Source organism: Cervus elaphus, chromosome 6, assembly GCF_910594005.1.
Source record: "Cervus elaphus chromosome 6, mCerEla1.1, whole genome shotgun sequence".
NCBI lineage: Eukaryota > Metazoa > Chordata > Mammalia > Artiodactyla > Cervidae > Cervus > Cervus elaphus.
This window is the reverse complement of record NC_057820.1, coordinates 14,855,276-14,880,312: the sequence shown is the minus strand read 5'-3', so window position 1 is coordinate 14,880,312 and position 25,037 is coordinate 14,855,276. Positions and strand designations below refer to the sequence as shown.

The window sequence follows — 25,037 nt, the reverse complement described above, 5'->3', positions numbered from 1 at the left end:
TTTCTTAAAAATTTATTTATTATTTATTTGGCTGCACTGGGTCTTAGTTGTGGCACTTGGGATCTTTGATCTTCATTGATGCATGTGGGTTCTTTCTTTTAGTTAGTCATGGCGTGTTAACTCTTGGTTACAGCATGTGGGATCTAGTTCCCTGACCAGGGATCGAATGCAGGTCCTTGCATTGGGAGCGCAGAGTCTTAGCCACAGAACCACCAGGGACGTGTTGTGGTTGGGCTTCTTGTCACTTATTTGAGCTCTTGCAGCTTCCTTCTAACCTGCCTTCCTGCCTTTTTTCTTCAAACCATCTGCCACACTGTTCCGCATGATAATTATTATATGAAAGCCAGATCAAGTTGTCCTAGTTTAAGATCCCTTGGAACCTCTCCATTGCCTCCAGAAAAAGAACCTCCAGTTCCCTTCTTACCTGTCTTTCCAGGTGTGGGCTGGGGCCCTCCCACCCGCACCTCCCAACCCAGACTCCTGAGTAAGGATTTCCCCCTCTGCTCCTGGAGCCCACACCTCCAGCCTCAGCACTTCTCCTTGGCCTTGTTTTTGAGGGTGGGGTCACTGGTCTCACATGCCTGTTTGTCCTTTGTGTTCAGCGCAGGTGAGGACTGGAGCCAAACAGGGCAATTTCCTGCCCTATGCTCAGCTTGAGAGTTCTTACCCAGTTTACTTTGATCTGGAGTCTGAAAGATCACCTCTAATAAGTGTTTGTTGGAAGAGACGGGGAAAACAGTTCTCTGTGGCACCGAATTTCCTGTTTTAGGACACTTAGGCAGCAGGCACTAAGTTCAATAATTTTTTTAGAGGAATTATTCAAATTACCATTTCCAGCCTGTTTATTTCCCAGGTCGTTCTAGGCATTGTTGGGTGTGGATTTGAAAATAAGCAGCATAATCCGATTAGTAGGTGTTCTTAGTAGAGTGCCAGCCTTAATTTGCTGTGCTTTTCAGTATTGAATTTAGAGATTAATCAGGTGGTTTATGTACTAGAAAAATTGAAAAGTAATGATTTTTATGTATCTGCTGTGTATATAAGTGCTTTGCACTAGTTTAATTAAGACTCCAGATTTCCTTTAGTGAAAGCGTTAGTCGTGTCTGACTCTTTGCGACCCTATGGACTGTAACCCGCTAGGTTCCCACTGTCCATGTGGATTCTCCAGGCAAGAGTGGCTTGCCATTCCCTTCTCCAGGGGAATCTTCCCGACTCAGGGATCGAACCCAGGGCTCCTGCATTGCGGGAGGATTCTTTAACCATCTGAACCACCAGGGAAGTCCTTCCTTGTGTCTGTGTGTCTGTGTGTGTATTTAAAATGTCTAAGTGGTACTTACAATAAAATTGCTGCTAATCTCCAAGGATTTGCAGATTTAAATATTTTGCCCTGAATGAATCACATTTTTGGGAATGAGCCAGCCATTTTGGGTAGAGGCAGTAACTCCTCTATACCACTTGGGTATCATTAATGGGTAGCCTAGTAACTTAAGAATTATTGACCCTGAAAATGCCCGACTGGCAGCCTGGGTTTAATTTTCTAGTAAGATTAATTATCTTGCAGTAAAGGGTAAAACAGACACTAGGGTCCTTTATGTCCCTTATGTTCTCTCAGGATTCCAGTGAACTAGTTGCTAAGATGAGGGAAAACACTGGTGTGTTGTTCTGAACCTAATTGAGTCCTTTATTGTATTATGAGTCACCTATAGTTCACAGATGTATTTCGTGCAAGTCATATAAAATAACTGCACAGTGGTTTGTTTTTTGCTTCCTTGGTTCATGTTTCTTGAGATCTGTCAGGCTGCCGCTGCAAACCCAAAGCTCTGGCAGGAGACCCTCCCAGGTCAGCAGTGAGCCTGCCTCACGCTTCTCAACATCTCTTGGAGGGAACTGAAGATGTCCACTCTGTGCACGGGGTTGTGTTTGCTAAGTCGCTCCAGTCGTGTCCAACTCTTTGTGTGCCTATGGGCTATAGCCCGCCAGGCTCCTCTGTCCTTGGGATTTTCCAGGCAAGAATACTGGTGTGGGTTGCCATGCCCTCCTCCAGGGGATTTTCCTGACCTAGGGATCGAACCCAAGTCTCTTAAGTCTCATGCGCCGGCAGGCAGATTCTTTACCACTAGCATCACCTTGAAGCCCCATATGGGGCTATCTTCAGGATAAAATGCGCCGGCAGGCAGATTCTTTACCACTAGCATCACCTCGAAGCCCCATATGGGGCTATCTTCAGGATAAAAGAGATCCTTCTCTTCAAAATGGGCATGTTTCCCAGTTACCAATTCCCTCTGTGGGGGGAAGCTTTGAACTCAATGAGGGCGCTCACCTAGAGGGGCACATCTTGTCTGGTGTGTTAATTTCATTATAGCATCTGAAAATTGGTAGGTATCACACTGAAATCTAGATTTTGATTTTTTTTTTTCCCTTAAAGTACTGGAAGCATTGGCAACGTAAGACTGGCATTTCTGCAGAACAGCAGTTGGCCAGCCCTTGAGGGAGCATGCTCCGGCTTGCCCCAGTGCTCCTATGCCCCACCTGCCATCTGCCCCAGCCCTGGGAGTGTGGGTGTCCTCTCCCTGTGAAGTACAGCATCTCTCTCTCCTGTGATTGTGCCTCCCTCTGGGCAGAGGGAGATGAGAGATGAGAACCCAGACACGCAAAAAACGCATCTTTTCAGAAAGATTTAACACTTATTATTTATTTGGCTGCACTGGGTCTTAGTTGTGGCATGTGGGATCTAGTTCCCTGACCAACGATTGAACCCAGGCCCTCTGCTTTGGGAGTCCGGAGCCTTAGCCGCTAGACTACCAGGGAAGTCCCTTGGTGAAACTAAAAGGGGCTTCCCAGGTGGCTCAGTGGGTAAAGAATCCACCTGCGATGCATGAGATGCTGGTTCAGCCCCTGGGTTGGGAAGATCCCCTGGAGGAGGACATGCAACCTACTCCAGTATTCTTGGCTGAGAAATCCCATGCACCGAGGAGCCTGGCGGGCTGCAGTCCGTGGGGTCATAAGGAGTTGGACACACGCACACACACAGTGAAACTGAAAAGGGGTTGATTTGCAGACTTTTAAATGAAACATCATAAAGTAGGTCCTCTGTGTCTTCTTTATCTTTTTGCCCATGTGTCCGAATGTGAAGATGTTTTCCTATAAACTGCTAAGTATGTGATTTAGACACTTGTTCGTATTTTAGTTGAAGAAAAACTCCCACAAGTTAGCCTACTTGAGAATTCCCACCCCACCCCCTTTTTTTTTAGAGATTTCACTATTACCATAAACAATGAAATGTGGATTTACCCTCCTTGTCACCAACTAGAAATGCACTTTGCTTAGTTTTTTTCTGTGTGTGATGAGGGGGTGGATAATCATTATGCTCTTTTCTACTCCAAAATATTATGGTTCTTTTTTAAAAAAGAGTTTGAATTCTCACAATTGAACTGTGATGCAATTTCCTATATCAAGTCTATTAGCATACCCTTTAGTACCTTTTATTCTAAATTACTTTTCTTGTTTTTACAGTGAATGATAGGAAGTTGGTTTTCAACACCCATTCAGCAAACAAGAACTGCTTTCCTTCCTTTGATCTTAGCAACGTGTATGTGTGTTTGTTTTCGTCTTGTGAACAGCCTTTTTTGGTTGCATCAGAGAGGGAGGATATAAAGCTCTGACTTCTGATGTGGGGGAGGGGGGCCAGAGACTCCATCACCACCACCCCAGCCCCCCCCCCCCCCAAGCTGGTCTTATCAATTTTGATCCTGGAATTATATAGACAACTCAGGTTTAAGTTTCTGTAGTGTACAGGGTCTGTGCATGCTCAGTCATTCAGTCGTGCCTGACTCTGCGACCCCATGGACTTTAGCCAGCCTCCTCTGTCCATGGAATTCTCCAGGCAAGAATTCTGGCTGCCATTTCCTCCTCCAGGGGATCTTCCTGACCCAGGGACTGAACCTGTGGTAGCAGGTGGATTCTTTCCTACTGCATCACCTGGGAAGCCCAACAGGGTCTGCAGAGTAGAATATTCTATACTTGTACAGGTATCCTTAATTAGTACAAGTGAGTGAAAGTCACTCAGTTGTGTCTGACTCTTTGTGACCCCATGGACTATACAGTCCCTGGAATTTTCAGGCCAGAATACTGGAGTGGGTAACTGTTCCCTTCCCCAGGGGATATTCCCAACCCAGGGATTGAACCCAGGTCTCTCTCATTGCAGGCGGATTCTTTACCAGCTGAGCCACCAGGGAAGTCCTAATTAGTATAGCTAGCATACTGTTGAAGAACTGGGCTGTCACTGTTTTGGGGAGAATTTCCAAACTGTTCTTTCTTCCTAGATGTCATCTTTTTTACTCCTAGCAGTATCTTTGCTGAGCATTTTGATGTCTTGATAATTTTATAACTAGGGATGAATAATAAATATATAATAGAACATGTAATCCATGGAATGCTAAACACTCTGGATATTGTTGGAGGGTAGGAAGATACACCTGAAGATTTTTTTTGGGGGGGTGGGGTGAGCTGGGATACTAATCCAATAGGCATTATAGGTAGTGGTTAAGAGCGTGGGTTTTGGATTAAGGCAGATTTGGGTTTGAATCTTATTTTTACCTTGAATTAGCAGTTAGACTATAGGCAAATTAACTACTAAAAATTACTGCTCAAGCCTCAGTTTCTTATCTGTAAAACAGAAAGTAATAGAATATTTTTTAGATTTTAGGCTTAAACAAGAAACTGTTTGTGAAACCCTTAGATGTGTGATTGGCATATAGTAATTATTTAATAAATAGCTTGTGTATCACACCATTATCATGGTTATTTTAACACTATCTAAAGGTCTGAGTAAATGTAGTGGATTTGTCTCTTTGCCTTAGCTTATAATCTGAAATTGAGGCAGTTGAGAAGTTTTGAATATTAAGGCTTTAAGAAAATATTTAAGGAATATTTGGCAGATGGTGAAGGACAGGGAACCCTCGCGTGCTGCAGTCCGTGGGGTTGCAAAGAGTCAGACATGACTTAACGAACAACAACAAAGGAAATATTACATGGGAGGTAATGTTTCTAATGCATAACACTGTGGAGTCAGAATATCTGGGCTCATTTTCCTTTACTTATAAGTGGGACAAATTCTACCTGAACCACAGGGCTGTTGTGAAAATGATATAGGATAATATATTAGCCTACCATATAGTAACTGGGTGTCCCACCTTCCCTTGAGAGTGAAAGCAAATTCACACTGTGGGAGAAGTGTCCACTACCCATCTTCAGGTTGTCTCTATTGACATTGCAATTATATTTAGTAGTCACCAGGGTCTTAAGAGACATCCTGATGTCTTGGGTTGATTTGATGGTGGTATTCTCTGTTTTGGTGATGTAATGAAATTCTATACCATGGGTTTAATTTTACTCATGTTTTAAAGTGTGCTTTTTAAAACAAGAGACTTGAATAAATACTTTGTGCTGCTAATTTGAGTATTGAGTCCTGCTGCATTTTCAGGATTCCACGGTTTTATTGGTTGTTGTGAGAACTTGTCAGGGCTTTCAGTTGTGTTGATATTTGGGCATCATGGAACATATGGAAAAAAGATTACTGAGCTGTACATCATATAGTGTTAATTGGTGTTCTGGGTTCAGGTAGGAAAGGCATAAGTAGGCGCATGTTTTCATGTAATTTGTGAGGGACAGGCAACACTTGGGTACACAAATAAAGTAGGATGATTTTACAAGGTACGGAATTACTACAGCTTAACTAAAAATCGTCAGTATGTCCCAAGATGTTCATTCAGCGTTTGGTTTAAGTAGTATTGATTAGAGCATGAACTTCTGAAAGAATATATGGGCACCAATTTTTATGTATTTTAATGTGAGTTCAAAAAATATATTTACACCAGCACATCAAACTCAGAATTTCATAAATATTACTTAAGATGAAGCCAAGTAAAAAAGTGGATTGATCATAAGTTGATTTAAAACAAAACAACAATAGTGCAGGTAGTATTATAATATGGTATCACTGTCAGGATAATGTGAAATTTACTGAAGTTTGGGTAAAACTGTTTCAGACTAGACTTTGAGTCATGGAGAATTAGGAAATTCAGTTAGAGATGAGGCAGTGTCACAGAATAAGCTTGATGCCTCAGTGTGACTTAAGACATCTCTTTGCCTTCATCAGTGGGGGAACTTTTCATGCTTGAAAAACTTTCCTCAATGCAGAACCAAATTTTGTTCATCATTTTCTTTCCCCTGTGCTTCCGCTTCTCCATCCAACTGGTGCTTAATAAATGTTTCTACTGCCGACAGCTGTTACTGCTCTTCCTGCTGCTAATGCCATATGGTCGGCATTTTTGAGTGAGGAGTGTCTTTTAGAAGGCTTTTATAATAATACTGTGTGAAATGTATTTCTGATCATGCCAGCAGGTTGTCGTGCAAGTTATTGGGTGGGTAGGATTTGAAGAAGAATGGGGCTGGACTGTTTGAATATGGAGTATTTTCAGGAGTGAAAACAGTAGAGGGGCCATCAATTTTCTTCAGAATATCAGAATAGGGTAGAACCATGGTAATGGAGATAGAGCTGATTTCGATTAGAGCATTACAGTCTGTGTTTTAGTTCCCTTACTTGCAGACCTGATACTGATTGATTGACAACGTGGGGTAGATTGTGGCATTCACTCTTAAGAGCAGGTCTCACACCAGAAGCCTCAGAGTGGAGACATTCTCAATAATGCTCTAGTAGTAGGTTAAGTAAACCCCTGGATTTGACTTTCTAGTGGCCCACTGTGGCCCCATAAAGGGACAGTCACGTAGAAGGGCAGTGCTAAATGGCCAGTTCTTGGTTTTCCCTCTTGGGCCTGGAACTCATCTCAGGGGATGTCTGTTCTGCACTTTCCTCTTGTCCCATAAATAGCTTGATGTGAGGGTCTCCTGGAGGCAGTCTCAACCAGACCCCCAAGACTTATCAGCACTTGCCGGATGGACAGCACCACAGCCCTGCCCCGACTCTCACCATTCTCCTAGTCCCCAGGGCCGGGTCTCCCAGCCTCTACAGATCATCCTGTTTTTCCCACATTAATTAATTCAGAATTTATTAGAAACCTATTGCAGACACAGGTGTCTAGTAGGTGATGGCTCCCTCAGAGCTAAAGAGACTGGCTGTTTAAAGAGAAATCACAGAGAGGTGCCAACAAGGATTGTACTAAACAGTTACTGAAAGAGCCAAATTTGTTGTTCATTCCTTTAGCGAGCTTCTCTGGTGGCTCATTTGGTGTCTGCCTGCAATGCAGGAGAATCTGTAAGAATCTGCCTGCAGTACGGGAAACCTGGGTTTGATTCCTGGGTTGGGAAGACGCCCTGGGGAATCAGTGGCAGCTCATTCTGGTATTCTGGCCTGGAGAAGTCCATGGACAGAGGAGCCTGGTGGAGTTGCGAGGGTGGAGGGTCAAACATGACTGAGTGATTTTCACTTTTTTATTCCTTCAGCATTCATGTCCCCTTTCCAGAGGAAGTTTTCATAGATGTTCATTAAATAAAAGTTTTGTTTGGGTGGTGGGGTGGAGAAGCGGGAAAGGTTAGTAGATTGAAAGAGGGGAAACAGAAAGACTGAGGCCTTTGTATCAGTCAGTCAGTTCAGTTCAGTCACTCAGTTGTGTCCGACTCTTTGTAACCCCATGAACCACAGCACGCCAAGCCTCCCTGTCCATCACCAACTCCTAGAGTCCACCCAAACCCATGTCCACTGAGTCGGTGATACCATCCAACCATCTCATCCTCTGTCGTCCCCTTCTCCTCCTGCCCTCAATCTTTCCCAGCATCAGGGTCTTTTCAAATGAAAAGGGTCTCTTCGCATCAGGTGGTCAAAGTATTGGAGTTTCAGCTTCAACATCAGTCCTTCCAATGAACACCCAGGACTTACCTCTTTTAGGATGGACCGGTTGGATCTCCTTGCAGTCCAAGGGACTCTCAGGAGTCTTCTCTAACACCACAGTTCAAAAGCATCTATTCTTCGGCACTCAGCTTCTTTATAGTCCAACTCTCACATCCATACATGACCACTGGAAAAACCATAGCCTTGACTAGACGGACCTTTGTTGGCAAAGTAATGTCTCTGCTTTTTAATATGCTGTCTAGGTTGGGCATAACTTTCCTTCCAAGGAGTAAGCGTCTTTTAATTTCATGGCTGCAATCACCATCTGCAGTGATTTTGGATCCCAGATTTTGTATCATGGTAAGATTAATATGTGAGTGAAAATGATGTCTGTGTTTTATTGAGAATGTATTGTGTAGCAGGCACTGTTCTTAAGCTCTTTCCATGCAGAGAACTTAAATAGCTGGTCCCTGGCAGGGTCGTGTCTCGCAGCTGGTATGTCCAACTCGGAACTTTGCTCATAAGCACTACCCTGCAAGGCCAGAACCACTGAGGATGAAGTGGAGGAATATCTGAGATTTTTGTGAATTCTCGTTTGCTAAGTCTGCACAAATTTCTCCCATAAACTGCAGTAAAAAATAGCCTGACTTAACAGGAATTATTGTATGGACCTGGGCAAGAAGTGAGGGATGAGCCTTGGTAAGAAGCGTGTTCTTTGGTGTTGACTTCACATTTGCGGCTAAAGCAGGGTTATGAATCTAAGCACGTTATGGAATTTTAGGGCTATTGTTAAACCTCATCAAGGACATTTTGGATGTATTTTTAGTGGCCACTGGTATCACCCAGGCTTTTGTGCTTCTGTCACTGCTGGGTAGAGACTTGATGAGAGTGTTAGGTCAGCCTGCCCTTTGTAACTGGAACTTAGTTCCTATAAAATGTTTCTGAGAACATGTGTTTGTAATATGTTAAGATTAGTTTGGGGAAAAAGAAAATTGTAGCCTGGTTTGTTTAAGTAAACAAAAATGTCTACATGCCCAAGTTTAAGGCACATAGCATGATGGTTCAATTCTTAGTTCATTTTTATGCTTTTTAATATTATTGCTTTTATTACTCTTTGATGTGCTAGATAAAAAGTAAAATTACATGCAGAACATATATACTACCCATAAAGTTTTATTTTTATTAGTTTTTTTCCCCTATGTATAAAATTACAGTATTATGAACTACCTTTATAGTGTTAATGAGTAACCTCAGTAAATCACTAAGATGGCTGTGTTGAGGGATGCATAAAAAACTTAGGAAACTTAAGGCCATTTGTTTTGAAATTCATCACGTTGTAATTGCTTAAATGAACTTTTGTTCTCTGGACTTCTTAGGTTCCTCTGCCATTGTTCTGTGTCAGTGTGTGCGTGTCTTTGTTTGTGAGGTTGGGCTATAGTGTGAGCATGAAATCTACCCTCCCTACACCATGAATGAATTGCCTTTATATCTTATTTTACTAATAAGTATTTACAGATAATACCTTACGATAGAAAATGTTGCATAAAAAAATTTCAGACCAAAGGGGATTTTTAGTTCAGACACACCCTCAGGTGTAATTATGCGGACAGCACTATATAGGTGGGGTGTAATAGGAAGTCCTACTCAGCGTCAGTATTTTGAAACCTGTGGACATTTAGATCGGCGATCTTTAAAACCAAGTGAAGATTAAACCTTGTGCGGGGGGGAGCTTCCACATTCGTGGTTTTGCGGGGAGACGGGAGGAGTGGAGTCTTGCCCGTGTCATCAAGCGGAATGTGTTTTTAAACTATGAGCATGGCGCCGTGCACAAGTCAAAACTGCCAAAGGGACAGATGTTGCCAATTTCAGAGGTACAGGGGGAAGGCAAATATTGCTAAGCAACGGTGTACTTGAGAGAGCATTTTTTCGGAGCAGAGCCAGGGGAGTTGTGCCTGGGAGCGCTCGCTGCTTGCTGCCTATGGCTCAGTCCAAGGGAAGAGATGCAAAGTTCTTCCCTGTCAGGGCCGCCATTGCAGCTGCCAGTGCAAAAGACAGTGACCCAGTGGCACTGATTAGGGCCGGCCAGGGGATGTGTGGAGACAGGAAAGCCTCTTGGCCATGTAGGAAGGCAGTAAGACATGTTCACGGAGGTGAGTGCCCCCATCACAGCTGCCCCGCAGTAAGTACCAGTGAGCGCGGGACTGAGGCTCAGGTGGGAAGGCCGAGCCCTCCAAGGAAAACCGCCTTCTCTCTCCCCTTCTTGATCCCCTCCTCCTGCTTCCTCCCTTCCCCACTGGGCTTCTTTCCTCCTTCCCTCCGTTTCTTCTCTTAGCCTCCCCGGTTAGGGGCTGACATCAAAGGAGTGAAGGATCCGAACAAACTGTGTGTGTGACCTCACAAACAGGGTGTAAATAAGCCTCCCCGACTCGGGCGTCCAGCGCCTCCCCTGTCCCCTCCCGTGGTGCACACTTCATAGGTGACAGACAGGTGGTGCGCTGCGGCTTTCTTTTTTTTTTAGTTTTGGCTGCCCCTGGAGACTCGCCTTACCTCTTGAGATTTGCATGGTTGTTGGTTTGGATTATGGATTTTCCGTTCTCTCCCTGTCTCTCTCTCATGATATAATGGAGCAGGAGCAGAGAAAGTATCACGGTTGTGTTTTCTGTCTCTTCCAAATTACAGCATATCAAGGCAGTGCGTTTGAAAGAAATGAAAAACATTTAAAAATAAGCAGTTACTTACTAGTCAGATATTTTGTCCAACTTTCAAACTCTGATCTTGAACTTCTGGATCACTTGGCAAACCAAACTTGGCAAAAAAACTTAAGGTTTTTTTTTTTTTTTGGTCTTCCCAGAGTAAAGGTACAGATCGAAGATACTGGTGTCGTAAAAGCTTAAATATTTGTCTATACACGTGTACACTACCCACCCCTCCACTCCCTTTTGGCTTTTATTGCTTTGTTTTTTGGCAGACAAATGGAATTTAAGTCAAATATAATAAAAGATTGTGGAGCTCCTACCCAAGTTTTAACATATGTCGTATTGATTTCTCCTAGTCTAGGAATATTTAGAAGTAATCTTACTTTAGTGCAAGCAGGTGTACTAGATACATTTAAAAAATTCTATTTATTTATTTTTGGCTGTGCTGGGTCTTCGTTCTGTGTGACTTTTCTCTGGATGCAGTGTGTGGGCTTGTCATTGCAGTGGCTTCTCTTGTGGAGCACGGGCTCTAGAGCGTGGGCTTCAGTAGCTGTAGCCGGGGGGTCAGTAGTGGTGGTACTCAGGCTTAGTTGCTCCTCGGCATGTGGGATCTTCCCAGATCAGGGATCAGACTCTTGTCTCCTGCATTGGCAGGCAGATTCTTTACCACTGAGCCACCAGGGAAGCCCTAGTAGATACATTTTAATGTTCTTGTAGCTTTGTGGGTCTTATTGATCAGCATGCATCACTGACTCGATGGACATGAGTCTGAGCAAGCTCCGGGAGTTGATGATGGACAGGGAAGCCTGGTGTGCTGCAATCCATGGGGTCCCAAAGAGTCAGACATGACTGAGTGACTGAACTGAACTTGATCAGCATAGTTTGTATGATCACATAGTCCGTATCTTTCTGGGGTCTAAATTTATCTGATGAAAGGCTGACTAGAGAACATGACAGTGTTTCCACTTTTTCTCCTCAAAAATTAAAATTTGTTTACTTTAAGGTTAAACAGTAGAGACTGTTCTCTCAGTGAGAGAGCTTAGAAATTGGGCAGAAATAATGAGAAAGCAGGCAGAACCCTCAAGTTGTTACAGTGCAAACTCTTTATTGATTGATTTAAATTTAGATTATGCCCTTTAGCTTTTCAAAGTAGGAGCTATGTCATAAAGCCGAGTTGGAGGTGTGTTGACCCTCACACTTAAGAAGCTGTAGAGTTTTCCAGTGGTTTGTGTTCCTCCCAAGTTTTTGCTTTTCAAGATTGTGTTCTAGTGTTCTAAAGATTGTGTTCTAAACCGGAAAAAACTGGTTTATTTGTCTTACAAAAAGCTTTTGAGAGAATCTTACTAAGAAATCAATTTTTTTGACATTGAGATGCTTCTTAAAAGTTTCACTAAAAGAGGAAAACAGATAAGACTTACCTTCTCAGGAGCCAGTCTAAAGCTTTTCAGGTTCATTTAATGCTACTTGGTAGACAGCATTATTGTGACAATATTAATAACACTGCTTATTTTTTGCAGAGGATTTGGCTGGCTGGTGGCTCAGACAGTAAAAGAATCTGCCTGTAGTGCAGGAAACCCAGGTTCGATCCCTGGGTTGGGGAGATTCCCTGGAGGAGGGCATGGCAACCCACTCCAGTGTTCTTGAATGGAGAGTTCCATGGACAGAGGAGCCTGGCAGGCTATAGTCTGTGGGGTCACAAAGAGTCAGACACAACTGCGCAACTAACGCTTTCACTTTTTTTCATACCAATTAAAGAATGTATTGAAAGGCCCCCCCCACCCCCCAACACACACACACACACTGCCCGGGCCCCCAAGGGCCTGTGCCCCTCCCCCAAACTGGCAGAGTGATTGTGATAATATCAGGGAAAAAGTGAAGCAGCTTCCAGGCGCCTTTTCCCCGTTGGGGCTTGGCCCAGGTGTGTGGAATAGTCACGGGGGCCACAGTTGGACTGGTGCACTACTGAGACTTAATTTACTTCTGGTGGATTGGCCCTCCCATCTCCTAAAGGCCGTTTTCAAGCAGAGTTGCTTTTGTTGTTCCTATTAGAATGATGGCCTATTTTTCATAGTCTCTCTTCTCTGGCACCTAGATTCTGCATTCTAGAATGTGCAGAAGCACAAGGAGAACACAGGAATGACAGTAAATGCAGGAATATTGGGAGTTAGGACAAATGTGGTTGAGTGCCTGGAAAATGTTAGTCACTCAGTTGTGTCTGACTCTGAGACCTGGTGGACTGTAGCCCGCCCGACTCCTCTGTCCATGGGATTTTCCACGCAAGAGTACTGAAGTAGATTGCCATTCCCTTATCCAGGGGATCTTCCCAACCCAGGGATCCAACCTGGGTCTCCCACATTGCAGGCAGATTCTTCATTGTATGAGCCGCTAGGGAAGCTGGTTGGAGTCTTGGGTCAAGGGCTCTGGATTCAAGTCAAAAGAGAACTTTCAAAACTTCATTGCATGTGTGTTGGTGTGAGGGGATGAGAGTCAGAAGGACTGAGAGAAGTTTATTGAGATGGAGAAAGATGCAGAGAGTCGCTCACTGCTGTTTGTTTTCAAAATGAGCATAAACCTATTGTCTCCTATGATAACTTTTAGAATTGTGGTCTTAGATATGGTAGAATTGTGGTAGATGTACAAACGGTTAATGCTTTCAAATTCAGCAGGTATTAGAGCACATTTATTTTACAAGCAAAGGAAAATTTCTCCTTGGCACATATTAAATACCTGTTTAAAATAAATTCAAGAATAATTCTTTTATATGTATTTATCTAGCCTGTCCCTTATGTTTATTTAAAAAAGAAAAACTGGCACCTGGTGAGTGACTGTTATTCAAAACTTTGTTATTAAACCTGTTCACTTTTGCCAGTTCAGTCACTTTATGAGATGAACTTTCTGGAAGTCTCATAGAGTTTGTCTAAACTTACATACCAAGATAGTCCATGGAAAGGAAAAGATTATTAAACCTACCTGAGAGTCAGTGGAATTAGAAGCATCCCCCCCCACCCCCCAATGAGTCTGGTTTTTAATAAATTGTAGAAAAGAAAATGGGCTTCCCTGTAAAGACAGTAAAGAATCTGCCTGCAATGCGGGAGGCACAGGTTCAATCCTGGTTGGTGAAGATCCCCTGGAGAAGGAAATGGCAACCCACTCTAGTATTCTTGCCTGGAGAATTCCATGGACAGAGAAGCAATAGTCTCTTAAATTTAGGTGCTCTTTAACATGATTAAGTATGTGATTTATAACCACCATAATGTTGTATTAAATAATTGTACTTTCTTCAATGATCTTTGGCCCTTTTTCTAGACCCTGGTAAGTAACCTGTTTGTTACCACCCAATATTAAAGATGCAAACCCCCCCCCCCAAAAAAAAAGGAATTTACTAATTCAGAATTAAGGTATAAAAGGGAAGGCCATCTTTATTTGCCTTCTCTCCTCTGTGTTTATTATAGTATCAGTAATCCCCAAGATAGTTTGAAGCTCAGATTGCTTCCTCAGAGTATATATTGCCTCTGGTCTACCGCTTCAGTAATTTTCTCTCCTCCCTCTCTCCCCTACCCCCCAGTTCTGTTTTTTTGTTTTTAAAAATCATGATGCCAGGAGACAGACAACCAACACCTAGCCCAGGGGGGAACTGTTGAGATTACTGCTGGAAAAAGCTTAGGATAAAAATCTTTATGTCCTTTTAGACAAAGAGTGGATTAAATGACTTATCTTGTTCATATGACTTCAGTTTCTTTCAACCTCATCCAGAAACTGATGGAAGGGTTTTTTTTTTTTTTTCTCCTGGTGCCTCTGTAGTCTTCATTTCTGCCCAGCGATTAAAAAAAAATGCCCAGGCACCCTATGAAACACAGAATTAGACATGGTTCCTGAACATTGTTTGGCACTTAAATTCAGTGGACACATACACTCAAAAAGGAGCAGTAATACAGGTTTATGCGTCTATAAATCCTGTCATGGTTGACAAAATAACTTCGGGGTAGTATTGTTTTAGACTCAGAACCATCACTTAAATATGATTTGTGAGAGAGTACTCATGTGTGCGTGTGTGTGTGTGTCTGTGCGAGGGTGGGGAAGGAGCCAAGCAGGATGGGAATGGAGTGAGTGTGGTCACAATGAAAGGGATGAAGATGGCTCTTGCTTTGCAAATTCATGTACCCACCCATAAATGAAAATTAAATTCCTCTTAAAAACAAAAACCAACTCTAAATGTTGTTTTAGTGAGTAGAATAGGTTGTGGAAGGGGAGTTAGGTCATAGAATTGGGACCGTTTGAAAGAACTTGTCCGTTTATTATCACTGGAATGGAACCAGTGTCTAGACTTGTTCTTTGTGAGGCCTTTTTTTCTTTTTTTAAAGCAGTGCCTTTTAGCCAGTCTTACTCAATCATTCATGGTTGCTATGCCCACAATGGGCTTCGTGGGGTCTCATGTGATCTTCCATCAAAGGCGCAGTGTTTTCAAGTCCTAGACCATCGGGGCTTTCTGATTCCTTATTACACGGCGAATGGTAATGGTTCACAGTCAAAAAGTTAGAAAGTTGGCGAATAACAAGGATTAGATATATTTACTGTCAAACAACAGTAAGTTCTATACATTTGCTTTGTTTTTAAGTCTGTTTAAACTCATCTTGGGGACATCCCACCCCTTGTAACTTTAACACCAACAAGCTAGTTGACCTGTGGTCATAAAGAATGTTTACTGAAAACATTTCTGCATATATTGCCGCAACATAAGTAGTATTTTTAAAATAAAAACTTTCATGTGACTCTGTAGAAGTCTTACAAATATATTAAAATTTATACTTGTGTGATCTCAGGAAATTTAGTAGTAATAAAATAAATGAAACTAGCACTTTTATTAGTCCCTTCATATTCATTTGTATGTTTATATACAGTGTTATAACACATATATGGGAAACAGCTATTCACAGTTCCTGTTTTATTTACTTAAACCAGATCTTAAGAACTATACCGTAGGTTTCATAATGAAAAGATCCCTTCTTTAAATAGAGATCAAAACAGAATTTCCAGAATATTTTAAGTAGTTCAGTTAATATAAATTATGAGCTTTTATAAATTTCATATACTTTAGAGGAATAAATTCTTTATGACACTAATTAAAGCAAATTGCTTCACTGGTAACAATCAGGGTGCCTAGAAAGAAATAGAAGGCTCTAATTACTCATGTTGATCTTTCTTGTACATATAGTTCAAAATATTCCTTCCTGTAAGGGGTTGTAAGTTTCAGTAATGATATTTAGGGTTTTTTATTTTTCATTTTTTAGCCTGTTTTTGCTTTAGCTGGTGAAATCCAGACAGATAATATAGGAGCTTATAAAGGAGCAATTTACCGAAACGTGAACTTTACAGACATCTGTAGATATTAGCTGTCATTTAATATAAAGTGAGTTAGGGTGCTAGCACATCTCCCAAGCTTCCAGTATCCTTTTTCTGCATTTATCCTGAACTATTTCTTTTTCTTTAAAGAAAGATTTATTTATTTATTTATTTATTTATTTATTTATTTATATGGCTGTGCTGGGTTTTAATTGCAACATGTGGGATCTGTAATTGTGGCACATGGGATCTAGTTCCCTGACCAGGGATCAAACCCAGACCCCTGCATTGGAAGCGCGGAGTCTCAGCCACTGGGCCACCAGAGAAGTCCCTATCCTGAACTATTTCTTGATCTCCAGACTCAAAGAGAGATATACCCTTCCTTTACTCCACTCAAGCCTGCCCAGTGTAGCCCTCCTCCAACAATCATGTTCTGATGTTACTGCCGCATCAGAAACTTGGCTGTCTGAGAAACTCCCCAAATTGCAAACAGTCATATGTGACTGAGCTGAACGTGTTTGAGAATTCTGTCGAAGATGCCATGAGATGACAAAATCAAATTTATTCGTTGGACAAATACAACTTGCGTTATCTGTGCTATTCCAGAATTATGCCAAGGCCCTAGGAGATACTGGGATGAATAAACCCAGACCCTACATGTAGGAAATGGCAACCCACTCTGGTATTCTTGCCTGGGAAATCCCTTGGACAGAGGAGCATGGTGGGCTACAATCCGTGGGGTTGCAAAGAGTTAGATGTGACTGAGTATGGATCCACTGCCTGTAGGAAACCAGTTCGGGGGAGACAGAACACCTTGGGTTACCATTTGGAGTTGAAGGTAGATGCCGAGTCAAGGTGAAGGAACTTCTGGGAATCGGCAACCAGTGTTTGTGACACCTGTGTTTCCTCACTGCTGTCCCCTTTCTAGATCTTCCAATGTGAGTAGGATTGCTTGGTCTTTCCACAGTAAATTTTTGTTGGATGATAGCTGTAGCTGACCTGTAGATTCCTCATCATTGAAAATAACCTTGTCCTTCATCAGTCTTTCCTCTTCTTGAAACATTTACTTGGAGAACTATAGAGATGTCTGCAGTTAGTGTAACATTAATTGTGGTATCCTCCGCACCTGGCAGACCAGTTTGACATTACAGAGGCTTCCAGGGAACATGTGAGTAATTCTTTGCTACATGTTGCCGCTTAATCACCTTTTTAAGAAAAATACTACTCTGACCCTTGCTGCTGTTTGAAAATATTTGGGTAGAGATGGAGGGTGTTTCATTTTTTAAAGGAAGGGTTTGACAGTCAAAATTAGTTTGCATTGTACTACTATTCATCTTTAGGAAAACTGAGAAGGGTGTCTTGTTCTCTGTTTTCTAATCCTTTATCCTTCCTTCCATATTAACAATCCACAGTTTCCCTTTTTTTCCCTCTTTGTACTATCATGCTCAGTCATGTCAACTCTTAATGACCCCAGGGACTGCAGTCTCCTCTGTCCATGGGATTTCCCAGGCAAGAATACTGGAGTGAGTTGCCATTTCCTTCTCCATCTTTGTACTGTAAGTGTTTCCATAAATCTGTCCAGGGACTTAAAAAAATTTTTACCTAGAATACTGGGTGTGGAAATCGACGTTTAGATAGATCCCCGAAGGGCATGACACTCCTGAAGAAATAATACTGTTCAGCCTTGTGCTTTTTCCAGCCCGAGTAGGCACACCCCAGTGGTATGAGCAAGTTCTTGGAATTGGCCTCGCTATGTAGGTAATTTACTTTGTATTTACAGAATAAAACGAATTTTATATCAGAACCTTGCTCAGGCAGGCCTTTTGGTTTCCTCTTCTAATCCATCTCTGGGAAATGCTGATCATGGCATCTTCATGATAAATGCTTAGGTTTATTTATGTGGCGTTAGCTTTAACGTGCCTTGTCTTATTTTGTCCCCACAACAATCCTGTAAGGCTTTCTCTACGTCATGTGCATCTACCTGGTATGTAATAAGCATGACTGATTAAAAGAGAGGCCACCCCCACCCCTCAAATACGTGTCTTTCAGGGACTTTGCAGTAGTCTCATTTGGGAAGCAAGTGTGAAGTAGCCAGCAAATACTGGGCGAGACACCAAGTCCTAGGCTTCCCTGGGAGCACCTCACAGGAAGGCTGACAGTAAATCCAGGGACAGTTCTGTGTGTTGAGGGTTACATGGGGCAATCCCCGAGCACCAGGGAGGAAGCTGTGGACGGATTCACTGAGATGTGTGTTTGGGAGAAGGCAAGTTATTCGGTCCCTAGAGGAAAGCTGATAGATCGTAAGCACAAATGTGGCAGAGACCTTTGGCTGTACTTTTGAGAAAAAATTTTTATTCCTATATTTAAAGAAAAAAATCTCAATCTAATCTTTGTGTTTTTATTTCTGAATACATGATATATTTCATAATGCAGAATTGAAAAAGTGAAAAAACGGAACTTCCCCTGTGGTCCAGTGGTTAAGACTCTGTGATTCCAAGGCAGGGGGCGTGAGTTTGATTCCTATTCAGGGAACTAAGATTCCAGATGCTGCATAGCCAAAAATAAAAATAAATTAAAAATAAATTAATTAATTTTAAGACAGTAAAAAGATACACAGTGAAAATCTTCCCATTACGCTAGCCCTCTAGCAACTTAATTTTCCGTTCTAGAAGTAGCTGATGTTAAAGGCTTCTTGTGTTATTCCCAGTGGTATTTTGTGCATCATAAGTAACTTGACATACATGCTCTCTTCTGACATCACCTTTTCATTTATTCAAATCCTGGCGTGTGCTGCACCTGTGCCTTCCCCTCCCCCCTTAACAATACATCTTAGAGATTACCCAGCTCTGTGCATGAAGAGTGCCCTCATTCTTTGTCATGGTTGCATAGTATTTCTGTGTAGGGGCATGTAACACAGTTTTCTTAGGCAACTACCTAGGATGGGCATTTAGATTTTTTTTTTTAGTACCTTACTATTTGCAAACTAGACTGAAATGAATACTTTGTGCATATATCTTTTTGTGCACTTGGGAGTTAGTGCTTGAGCTCATCCTGCTGGGTCAGAGTTGGGGAAATTAGAATTTGGTAGCTCTTGCCAAACTGCTGTCTTCAGAGATTGTGCTGTGTTACCCTCCCACCAGCCCTGGAATTTGAGTGCCTGATTCCGCACCTCTCTCTCATAGACAGAGTATTGTCACTTCTTTCCTTTTTTGTTTTGCCAATCTGATATGTGAAAAATAGTTTCTAAGAGTAATCTTAATGTGTGGAAGGAGAAAACAATGAAAAACAGTTTCCTTTCTGTCTCTGGGGTGTGTTTACTTCTGTGTAGTTTGTTCATTAAGATGTTGGCTTATTATTCGGAGATGCTACAGCATTTAGAAAGTCTCTGAAGCTCTACAAATTGGACATCTGTTTTCATATTCTGAGTTCAGAGGCTGAAAACCACAACGGCCAATGTTGATTGGCGGCCTCTGTGTGGCAGGCAGCGTGTGACTGGTGATTCAGAAGGCAGACCTGGCCCCTGCCGTCCTGGAACTGGTGATCTAGAAGCAGCAGAGATGGTGGGATGGGAGGAGCTTTGGCAGGAAAAGTACACGCAGCCATGGGCACACCTGCTCAGTTTCAGGAGTGAGGGGATCAAGGAGTGCTTCCCAAAAGGTGGTTTTTAATCTGCAGCTCAGACTCTGAGTAGGACTCATCCCGACACAGGTGGGAGAGGGAAAGGGGTTCCACAGGGGCAGGAGGAGCGTGGCTTAGCTAGTTAGTCGGAGCTAGGTGAACTCCAGTGGTAAAGAATCCGCCTGCCAGTGCGGAAGACAAAGGAGACATGGGTTCCATCCCTGGGTTGGGAAGATCCCCTGGAGGAGGAAGTGGAGATTCTCTAGTCTTCTTGCCTGGAGAATCCCATGGACAGAGGAGCCTGGTAGGCTACAGTTCACAGTTCTGCAAAGAGTCAGACACGACTGAGCGCACCTGCATATGCACGAGCAGCATGGTAGATCCACAGACTGAACCGCAGGCTGAGAGGTGACTTGCTGAGCTGGCCAAAAACTCATTCGGGTTTTCCATAAGCTCTTAGGGAAAACACGAATGAACTTTTTGGTCAACCCACTATGTTTGAAGAAAAATAGTGTGAGCTTTTGTTTGATCTTCTAAAACATATGCTGACAGAGAACCATTGGGGTTTCTTAAAAGCTATAATGCCATTGAAGACCACCTTGATAATGTTGGCTCCATGTATTGATTTCACGGATCAGTGCCTCCTGAGAGTTTTTAAAGTTTCACATTTGACCTTCATACCAACCCTGCGAAGTGGTTAGGATTGGTAATATTATCCGTTCATTGCCACGAGGAGATAGTCCCAGAGAAGTTGAACCTCAGCCAGCATCGCAAGACCCGATCCTCAGCGGAGCCAGAACTAGGATCCAAGATCTCTTGGCCGCCTCCATCAGCATGCTGCCTCTGTGCTCCCTGCAGTTCTGGTTAGTGATAACTAAGCCTTTTTTGAGAACAGCATTGTTTAAAAAAGTGCTGCTCTGTTGAAACTTGAGAGACTTAAAACACAATATTGCCAGAGCCCCGTGGTCTCAGCGGTGAGGTATATTTCTTCCATCTGCCTCTTTTTAGCTTATTAAAACAAACTGTGTCATGCTTAGGGGACATTTACTGACATCTTTTATTTTGGTATCAGTGCATTTCCTTAGGATTACACAATGTCATTCCAGGAAGAGTGAGAAATCAGACCAAGGCCAGCATCGCTGCTTTTGCTGGTCTAAAGTACCCACAGTAGTAAGAAGTAGTTAAGGCTGGCTACCCACTTCTTTGCACAAGCCCAAGGGAAACGGTACTCTTTGAAAAACGGTTTTGGTTTTGCATACGACAACTGGGATGGTATACCCCTCTCCTTAAATACTAGTATATTTGTGTCTGGCCTGAAGTTGAGGTTTTGGGGACAGTCGTGTAGCAATATTAGAAAGGCGGGCTCAGTCACTTGAGTGCCCTGTGTAACCCTGGACATGTAAGTTAGTTTCTTTAGAATTTAGTGTTCATTTTTATGAGTGGGGTAATACCACAAGATTGATGTGAGAATTAAGAGTATTATACAGAATTCCCTCAGATTTTTATTTCATTTTTCAGCTTCTGTAATGAGGGATGTATCTACAGTTGATGAGTACATTTCGTGTCTTAACTTTTTCCCCTGCCAAGCTAATGATGGTGCATCTTGTAACAGATGGTATCAAATGGAGGAAATAATATTGGGTTGGCCAAAAAGTTCATTTGGGTTTTTCCGTATTTCTATAACATGTTATGAAATAATATGAGTTTAATGTAGTAACAAGTACAGTGTGTATTCAGTAAGTAGCTACTGTTTTTTAAGTTGAGTAGGATTTTGGTTCCTATGTTAAGGCCATACTCCCTGGGAAAGTGATGGCTCCATCGGGAGGTCTGTCTATATACAGGACCCCCAGATGTGTGAGGGCTTTCCTTGTGGTGCTAGTGGTAAATAACCCACCTGCCGGAGTGGGGAGACTTAAGAGACCCCAAGTTCTACCCCTGGATCAGGAAGATCCCATGGAGGAGGGCGTGGCAACCCACTCCAGTATTCTTGCCTGGAGAATCCCGTGGACAGAGGAACCTGGCAGGCTACAGTCCATAGAGTCACAAAGAGTCAGACCCGACTGAAGCAACTTAACACACACGCAAACACACAGATGTATAGAGTAGCTAAGTTGGTCTCCTCTGCTGCTGCTGCTAAGTCACTTCAGTCATGTCCGACTCTGTGCGACCCCATAGACGGCAGCTCACCAGGCTCCCCCGTCCCTGGGATCCTCCAGGCAAGAACACTGGAGTGGGTTGCCATTTCCTTCTCCAATGCATGAAAGTGAAAAGTGAAAGTGAAGTCGCTCAGTCGTGTCCGACTCTTAGCGACCCCATGGACCACAGCCCACCAGGCTCCTCCGTCCATGGGATTTTCCAGGCAAGAGTACTGGAGTGGGGTGCCGTTGGCTTCTCCCGGTCTCCTCTAGGAACCTAGATATTGAGGGTGGGAGGCTGCTATGTGATTTGGGGGGTAAGTGCTAACGTCAGTGTTCCTGCCCCAGAAGGAAAAGTAGACAGGGAAGAACCCACACGCTAGAGCTTCTGCATTCATGCGGTTAGCGTTAATTTTTGTTGTTGCTGCTTTGCATCACCTCTTGTTCTTTGAGGAAATCTTACCTAAAGATGTCCAGCCTGAACTTGGCCGTGCTTCAGAGAGGTCGCTTGTTTACTCTTTGGCCCCAGTGTTAGAGGGAGAGCCTGGATTCTCTGAGCAGGGGTGGCGGGACTCAGCTGGATACGCTGTGGGCAAAGTGGATTTCAAGGAAGGGGATTAAGCCATAATGCTTTGTTGAAGCACTCCTCCCTTTTTGGAAAGTCTCCTTCCAGTGGCAGACTTGGAGGTGCCAAGTTGTACTTTTTAAAAACAAGGCAGCCTGTCCGTATAGGTCTTTCTTTGCAAGCACAGCTGAAATACCTACTGTACTCTAGTTTAAGAGACATTCATTTGGGTCAGGAAAGAGTGAAGATACCATCTCGGGTAGATGGGGCATATTAATAAAATGGGCTCACATGATACAGACGATTTTGTAACCAACCCTCTTTAAATAAAGCTTTAAAGCACGCTTTGGTACACACAACAGTATTTAGAGATAAAAGGGCATTAACTCTCACTCTCTCACACTCTTGAATGGCTCAGTGTGGATATGGGGGGACGGGGGAGAGAAAAATATAAAGCGAGTGTGGTAGAATGCTAGCATTTGGAGAATCCAAGTGAAGGGTTTGTGGGATTTTTTTTTTTTTTTTTACTGTCTTTGTTATTTTCTCTATGAATGTGAAATTCTTTCTAAAGAAAAAGTTGAAAATATCTTGAGCGTCTTTCCATGCCAGCACATGCATTTACATCATTTGATCTTGGCTAAGAGTTGATGGCTTGAGTAATATTACAAAGATCAGAAAGTCTTTTAGTCTCCTGACATAGCTGCTTCCTGATCCCATTCTGTTCAAACCAGTGGGCAAGTGTTTTCTGCCCTCATTCCAACTGTGCTTCACTATTTCATTGATTGCCAGATTTTTTAAATTAATATTTTAAAAATTGAAATATAGTCGACTTACAGTGTTAATTTCTGCTGTATAGCAAAGTGACTTATACACACACACACACACACATGTTTTCTTTTTTAATATTCTTTTCCCTTATGATTCATCATAGGATATTGAATATAGTTCTCTCTGCTATACAGTAGGACCTTGTTGCTTATCCGTTCTGTATATAATAGTTTGCACCTGCTAACTCCAACCTCCCACCCCATCCTTCCACCAGCTGCCTCCCCGCTGATCGCCAGATATTTTATTTATTTTCCTTTCTTATTTTTGGATGCACTCTGTCTTTGTTGCTGTGAGTGGATTTTCTCCAGTTTCTCTAGCCCCAGTGAGCAGGGGCACCTCTCTAGTTGTGATGCCCAGGATTCTCTTGGTGCAGAGCATGGGCTCTAGGACGAGAGGGCTCAGTAGTTGTGGTACATGGACTCAGTTGCCGATATTCCCAGACCAGAGATTGAGCCCGTTTCCCCTGCATTTTCAGGCGGATTCTTAACCACTGGACCGCCAGCAAAGTCCTGCCAGATATTTTAATTGAATTCTCATTCCAGAGGCAGAAAGGATAGCGGCAACTATTTGACCAGAGTCAGTAGTCGTCTGCTTTGTTCTGTTGATTTCACTTTAATTCCTAATTGTTATTGTTCCTAATGACACATGTGAAAAATTGAAACCATAGGACATAATTGCATGTTTTACCCTCAGGTCACAACAGCATTCATTTGTTTCTGACGTTTGTGCTGTAATATTTGGTCCAGCTTTTAGATGTTCCTTAATAGTCTTGAAAAATGAAAACTGAATAAGCAAGTCCTCTTGTTAACATGCACAGTGCCTAAGGGCAGGTCCAGTTGGGCCTGACTCTGACTTATCTCCTAACTTTCAGACCCCTACCTCGAAAATAGCAAATTGCAAATGTTTCAATAAAACTGGCTCTGTGAAATTTACATGTTTTAAAACCAGACCCAGGCAGGTCAAATTGCATTTGAAATTTGACGTGTCCACTAGATTCAATTCCAGGACAGTGTGAATGCTATATGTGCTTTTCCTTTTCCTTAAGGAAACAGGAATGAGGAAAATGGTGGATTAATAAACCCCAGATCAGGAATTAGTGACCAGTGCCATATTAAATTACACTCGAATGAGAAACGAGAGCCCTGAAAAGAACCCTTTTCCATCTACACTCGGGCTGTGAGGCAAACGTTGGACCAACTGACAGGGAAGAGCAGCACTTTCTGCACCACAGGGGCAGGAAAAGCGTGTGTATTGTTGGGTGGGGGTGCGGGGGGGTTGTATAGGAGGGTTTGCCCAGGGCACTTGGCTCATCGGTTGACACGGAAAGTTGCTACCCCATTTGAAAACCATGAAGTCGGGGAATTTGTTCCATATCTCTAGTTAAGGAAAAAGAGTTTTGTTTTGTTTTTTTTAAGATTTTACTTTTCCATTGTCTTTGCACTTTATAAAGATTGGAAAGTGACATTTCCTAAACACTGCGGTTGTGACATACTAGCAACAGCAGCTGTCATTTATTTACCCAGGAGTAAGCAAGAGGGTCTTTGCTCTAAGAAGCTAGGTAATCTCTCTCCTTAGGGTCGGTCTCTGGGGCAATATTGTGTGTGTGTGTGCGCGCGTGTATGTCTACAGATGGAAATGCTGACTTCAAGTAGGGCTGCTGCTAAGTCACTTCAGTCATGTCCGACTCTGTGTGATCCCGTAGACGGCAGCCCACCAGGCTCCCCCGTCCCTGGGATTCTCCAGGCAAGAACACTGGAGTGGGTTGCCATTTCCTTCTCCAATGTGTGCAAGTGAAAAGTGAAAGTAAAGTCACTCAGTCGTGTCCGACTCTTAGCATTCAACTTTAAGACTTATTTTTGGCAGACTCTCACCGTAAAATCTGTGCTTGATTGGAGTCTGACTTCCTTACTGTGGGCTCAGTAAGACATTCAGGATGATCGCCATCTTTGTGTTCATGTAACTTGGCTCAGTGGACAGATGTTGCTGCGAAGCAGCAAAATTACAGGTTTTCC

The 25,037-nt window shown here is 42.8% G+C and overlaps 1 protein-coding gene across 5 annotated transcripts in view; it reads left to right on the top strand.

Moving 5' to 3' along the window:
* AFF1 (AF4/FMR2 family member 1) overlaps nucleotides 1-25,037 on the top strand; it is a 197,521-nt gene that overhangs the window by 113,241 nt on the left and 59,243 nt on the right. The window lies entirely within an intron of this gene.